Source organism: Cnephaeus nilssonii, assembly GCF_951640355.1.
Source record: "Cnephaeus nilssonii genome assembly, chromosome: 7".
Lineage (NCBI taxonomy): Eukaryota > Metazoa > Chordata > Mammalia > Chiroptera > Vespertilionidae > Cnephaeus > Cnephaeus nilssonii.
Window position 1 is genome coordinate 95,008,081 of NC_137078.1, and position 6,000 is coordinate 95,014,080.

The 6,000-nt window shown below is 62.8% G+C and overlaps 1 protein-coding gene across 3 annotated transcripts in view; it reads right to left on the reverse strand.

Annotated features, from left to right (window-relative positions):
- Window positions 1–5,587, reverse strand: part of TMEM51 (transmembrane protein 51) — a 48,611-nt gene extending 43,024 nt beyond the window's left edge. Inside the window, exon 1 of one of the 3 annotated variants that reach the window (XM_079777751.1) lies at window positions 5,441–5,587. The gene's annotated coding sequence lies outside the window, so the exon portion shown is untranslated. Of the gene's footprint in view, window positions 1–4,403; window positions 4,720–4,983; window positions 5,342–5,440 lie in introns of those variants that run through there. The other 2 variants (XM_079777750.1, XM_079777749.1) reach the window with 2 other exon arrangements.
- Window positions 5,588–6,000: the final 413 nt, after the last annotated feature.

Consider the following 6,000-nt stretch of genomic DNA (forward strand, 5'->3'; position numbering starts at 1 on the left):
CATCCCACCCCAAAGGCCAACCTCCTCCCATTCTAAGGGGCTCACTGAGAACCAGTTTTGCTTTAGACTTTATAAAACTAGTCCCTTTTCAAGAGCCCATGGCTACGCAGAGGCCTGGCCTCCTAGATCCCACACTGGTGAATCATTTGCATAGCTTTACAGGGTTTTGGCCCCGGGAGTGTTTAGAGGGAGCCAACAGGGAAGGCGGCCTCCTGAGGACCTTCCAGCCACCCGAGGGGTGAAGCGTGAGGGACCGGCAGGTTAGATCCGGGGTGAGGAACTGTCACTCGGGGAAATATACCTGCGATGAGGACGGATTGGAAAACCAGGCCACGAAATGGCAGAGCCAGCAAGCACGCTAACAAAACCCTCATTAAAACCCCGCAAAGGAACAGTGGCGGCCAGCAGATCCTGATGGTTTCCTCCCAAGGTTTTTGCACTGAACATGAGCTTCTTTTGTAATCTGGGGACAAAAACAACCGTGAAAGCCTGTCCGTCCAGAGGCCCCTCATAAAGAGCAGCAAACAAGTTTAGTCGCCAGCGTCCTCCCCGCGGGGACGCCAGCGTGGACGGACAGCAGCGGACAACGGCAAGATGCACGGGCCCTGACGTGCGCCCCTTTGCTGCCAGGGCCTCAGCCTTGACTCCTCCGGACATGCCATGGTGGATGCCCCCCAAAATGCCTGGCAGTGTGGGGTGCAGGGGAGAAAGGGGCTCTGGGAGGCGGAGGATGCCCTGGGGTTTTGTTTTCTTTTTCCAAGAACCATCCTCAAAATCGTTCAAGGAGGAATTGGGAAACTTGGGTTCTAATCCTGGCTCTGATCTCGGGCAAGCCCCGGGCCTCAGTTTCCCTATCCGTAAAAGAAGCGAATTGGACTTTCTGATGGCTAAGGTCCCTTCTGGCTCCACTTTCCCAGAGCTAAAGGGATCAGCATTCAGGCTGAAAGGCTGCTAATTCTGATAAATCTAGGGCAAGCGAGAATAAGGAGACTTTGGGCAGCTCAGACCAAGTAAACAAGGCTGGATAGGAGGCAGGCCACCCAGCAGTCCTGAGATGCGGGCTGGGGCTCAGGGGGGGAGGAGCCGGAATCAGCCTGAGGCCTCCGCTGAGACCCTATGAGAGCCCCCCCCCGGCTGTGTCTTGGGGCTCTCCAGGAGGGGCAGGGCAGTCTGGCCTGAATCAGGGAAAACCAAACAAGTGACCTGTTTCTTTGAGGAGCCAGAGCTCCTGGGGGGGGGGGGGGGGGGGGAGTGGGGGGAGGGGGGACGCAGAGCACAACCAGTGTGCCAAGGGCTCAATCCAGAAGAAGGGAGGGAAAAATCATTGCCGGGCGAAGCTGGGCCACCTGTCCAGGCCGGGGAGGAGCAAGACCCCAGGAAGGGGCCGGCAAGACTGAGATGCTGAGAACCACCTGAGCTACACGCGGGCCTCGAACCAGCCTCTGACCTGGATGCAGCCGGGCCTCCAGGGATCATGCAGAGGACCTGGCGGGGGCAGGAGGCTGGGTGCCAGCCCTGGCTCTGCTGCTGACGTGCTCCGTGCCCTTGGGCACGTTTCTTACCCTCTCTGACTTCCGTGTGTCAAATGAGAGTGGTCCCCCCCACCCGCGACACCCCGGGGTCCTCCTGTGGCAGGTGAGAGGGGGTGCCTGTTCCACCACCAAGCCAAGGAGAAGGACACCCTTACGGCTGTCAAGATTGCCGGGACGCCTCCAAGCTTCCGGGCAGACACCACAAAAGTGAAAGCAAAAGCCAACAGCCAGAGCAGACCCTTCACCCTGTCCCCCATCGGAAGGCATCGAGTTTCTAGGACATTCCAGGCACTTGGGGAGAAAACTCTTCTCAGTCCCTCAAATTCCACTGTAATGTGGAGGTGGGGGATGAGAAGCCCAGAGTCAAAGCCCCTCACGCTCCAGTCTCTTCCAGCCTGAGAGTTTTGGGGGGTTACTGTCACCCCACGGAGGGAGGGCCGAACATTTACCAGAGCCTCGACCCAGTCAAACAGGAGCCCCCGGCGGGTCAGGCTGCCCAGCACGAATGCCGACAGGAGGCGGGCTGCTGGCCCTGCCTTTCCTCACACACACCGACTCCTGGGCCTTGGGACTCCCGGAGCCAGAGCCGGAAAGCCACGGCTGGAGGGGACGGGGACCTGCCACGGTGCCAGGCCCTTGCCGCCTCTCTGGGAGAAGCCGGGCTGGCAGTGTGGGCCTCACACCCCATGCACAAATCTGACCCTTGACCAGTGGTCACGTGTTAAGACCACATGTTCATCGCTGCCTCCTGGGCGGGGCTCCAATCCACACCCCCTTTCTCACTCCCTCTGCCCCCAACCTGCAGGCCAGCCTGCTCTCCCCAGCGGCCTTCTCCAAACTTCCACCCAACAGCAGCCGGAATTGTCTTCCTAACGTAGCAAGGGGATCCAATGACTCCCCAGCTTAAAGGACGTGAAGGGGATTTGTGTCTTCCGTGTTCAGTGTCCACAGAGCAGCCGGGCACGCGGCCTGGCGGGCAGAAGGCACGCCTGTTGAGTGGTTCCCAGATGTCTACACCAGGCGTCCTCAAACTACGGCCCGCGGGCCACATGCGGGTGTTTTTGCCGTTTTGTTTTTTTATTTCAAAATAAGATATGTGCAGTGTGCATAGGAATTTGTTCATAGTTTTTTTTAAACTACAGTCCGGCCCTCCAACGGTCTGAAGGACAGTGAACTGGCCCCTTGTTTAAAAAGTTTGAGGACCCCTGGACCCGATAACGTCTCACCTGCGTGACCACCCTTCACCCATCCAGTGCAGCTCACTCCGGACCCTCCCCTCCCGTTACTTTCCCCTCCCTCACTATCTGAGTACCCACGCCCAGCACACATGACCTCCAACCTCCATGCCTTTGCTGATGCTGTTCCATCTGCCCAGACACCCTTCCTCTCCGTCACCCTAAGTGACTCTAACACACTGTTTAAGGTTCAAACATTCTTCTTGGGGCAGGCCCTCTTTCACGCCTCCGCCCGGGTTCTTTTCTTTCTTCTGTTCTCCCCTAAGCCCTGTAACCTAACTTCCTGGCGGAGTGGCTGTGTGCCAGGCAGGAATGACCCGGCCTCCTTTTCATCCCCATTTTACAGGTGAAGAAACCAAGGCTCAGAGAGGCAACGTGACTACCACTGAGGGTCCCAGAGAAACTCCTGGGAGTGGTGGGGCCTGCCTAGATCGCCACCTCTCTGGGACCCTGGTCATGGACTACCCCCCATGCTGGAACCCCTGTCAGCTCAGGACGGGGTGAGGAACCGATGCCCCGTCAGCCTCCTCCCCTTCCCCGCTCTTCCGCCTGTGCCTCTGGCAAGCTGTACAGAGAGGCATCTGGAGGGGAAGGGGCTCCCCCCCCCCCCCCCCGCCCGCCCCGACAATGCCATTCTGCCCCATCAACTTGGGTTGAGATCTTCCGTGAGAAGTCTCCAAAGTGTTAGAGCGGTTCCGGGCCCCAGAGCCAGCCTTTCCCTACAGAAACTCTGGGCAATCCCTCCCGGCCTCCTCCCCCAGCTCCAGCAGGTCAGGGTTCCAGGGGCTGAACAGCACCCGCCCCCCCCTCCACTCCACTCCCCCAGCTGCTAGGGAAGGACCTGGCCAGATCACGCAGGCACGGGTGCCCCAAGGCTGGTTGGGGCAGGGAGTGCCCGGGCGGGGCTGGGGAAACCTATGGTCGCCCAGGCTTCCTGGTCCCCAGCCCCTTGGTTAGGAAAGACTTCTTTCTGAGAGGGACCATCCCTCTTAATCAGACTCGGCACTGCCGGGCCACATGCCTCCCTTCGGGGCGCGGGCTGTAGATCCCATGTGAGGACTTGCTATGTGCCAGGCACGAGCTCCCACCTCACCCGCGGGGTGTCATCGCATGTTACGGCGTTTCCCCGGGAGAACGAGGTTTCACCCCAGCTTGCTCACGCCCCAATTCCTCGCCCTGTTGCTTCTAATTCATAACACGCACATACACACCCTCGCATCTAAAGCGCTAGAAAGGAGTAAGTGATGGGGGAAGGGAGACCTTGTGGGCAGCGCCGGGGTGGGTTCAGGGGACCTCCTGGGAAATCCTCCAAATTCTGCCCCCGGGGAAGGTGCCTCTTTGTCCTCCAGGCCAAGGGTTCAAACCTGTCCCCGCCCGGGGGGCCCCGGAGGCCGCCGCCTTCCCTGGCCGAGGCCGGCCGGCCCCGGCACGGAGCCCGGGAGGCGGGGTGCCCCGCACTGGAAGGGCGCTGCCCAAGCGGGTGCGGGTACGAAGTTCTTCGGGCGCCAGACCCGGGGCTGAAAGCTCTCGGACGGACGCACAGACAGACCGAGGCAGCCCTGGACTCCCTCCCCCGGGGAGCCCACGGTCCCCCTGGGGAGCCCAGTCCCTCCGGGGCGCGGCGGCGCAGACTCACCGGGGCGGCGGGTCCCGCTCGGCCTCCGCCGGGCGGTGGGTGCTGGGGGCTCCACGGGCTGCCTCCTCCGGGCGCGGGGATCCCGGGGCTGGGGGCTCCGGGGGTCGGGGGAGAAGGTGCACCGCCCGCTCGGGAACGGGATGCAGACGCAGGAAGCGCGGCCGCGGCGCGGGAGGAGGGACGGCGGACGCAGAGGGCGGTCCCGGCCCGAGCAGCCTCCCGCGCGAGAGGCGCCGCCCACCGGTGGACCCTCCCCTCGGGCCCGCAGCGCCACCCCCAGGCCCCGGGCGCGGGGCCCAGGCTGCGAGGGCGGCACCCGCTCCCCCGTCGGCTGCGGGAGCGCTGGGGTCGGAGGGCGCCGGGCCCAAGTCCTCTCCACCCCCAGCCGCGGCGAGTCGGCTAAGCGGGGAGGAGAGAGGGAGCGAACCCCCAAGATGTGGGGGTGCCGTGGGGGGAGGTCGTGGGCCGGGAGCCTGGGTATTTACGGGTTAAGTAGAGATGGGAGACGTCCCCACCTCTGGCTCCACCCCGGGCGCGGGCGCTTGGACCCCGCAGCGCCTGCACCTGGTCTCGCACTCACCTGGCCGCCCCGCACGGTCTGCTCCCGGCTCTTCCCGGGGGCGCGGCTGCACCCTCTCCCCTCCGGCAGCGGAGCGGGGCTGGGAGCGCTGGGGCCCGCGCCTGCGGGGTGACTGATGGGCGGAGGTTTGGGAAGCGAGTTTTTAAAAAGCGAGTCAGCTCACGCCTCCCCTCCGGCTCCCCACCCCGTCCCAGGTGTTCCCAGCGCCTTCGGGGTCGCACGCGAAGCCCGGTTTGCGTGCGGGTCCCCGCGCGCAGCCTGGGGGCGCTCCGGCCCTGGAGTCTCCCGTGCTGGGGGGCCATTCCCAACTTTGCCGAGAACTTTCCCAGGAAAGCGCAGATAGCTGTCCCCCGGCCTGAAGGGCGGCGGGCGGGTGCCGCCTCTGTGCAGAGCCCCGCGCTGCTGCCCGAGGCGGGGTCCTGGGAGTGTGAACCCCGCTGGGCGAGGGCGCGCTCACCTGCGCTCCGCCGCTGCCCCCGCCTGGAGGTTTGCCCGGGAACCGCGCCGGCCTGGCGTCCAACCCGGGTGGGTTGATCTCAGCCAAACCACCGAAAACCGAGGTTCTAAACTGAAGGAGAAGGCAGCCGCCTCCTCTCTCAATCTCAGACTGAATTCCGGAGAGGTCAGGCAGGGTCCCCTTCTCTGGTGCGTGTCCAGGCCTTTGAAGTTCAAACCCTGAGAACTGGGCAGCTGGCCAGGTGTCAGAGAAGGCGCTGAGGACAGAGGCGCCCCCTACCGGGAAGCTAGCGTGTCCAGCACAGAAATGAGACACCTGGTGGAATGGCAACCCGAGTTCACCTCCAGGCTGCTGAACTCTGCATTCATGGGTACACATGATCTGGGGTGTGTGTGTGTGTGTGTGTGTGTGTGTGTGTGTGTGTAAACCTACAGAGTTATCACTGGTGGGTATTCCAGCCCCCCCTTCCCCGCCCCATACACACACATTGTTTCAACTCACACAGTAACAGAACCCTGTTGTTCAGGAAAAGGCAAATTGGGGGCTGCCTTGTGATTTGA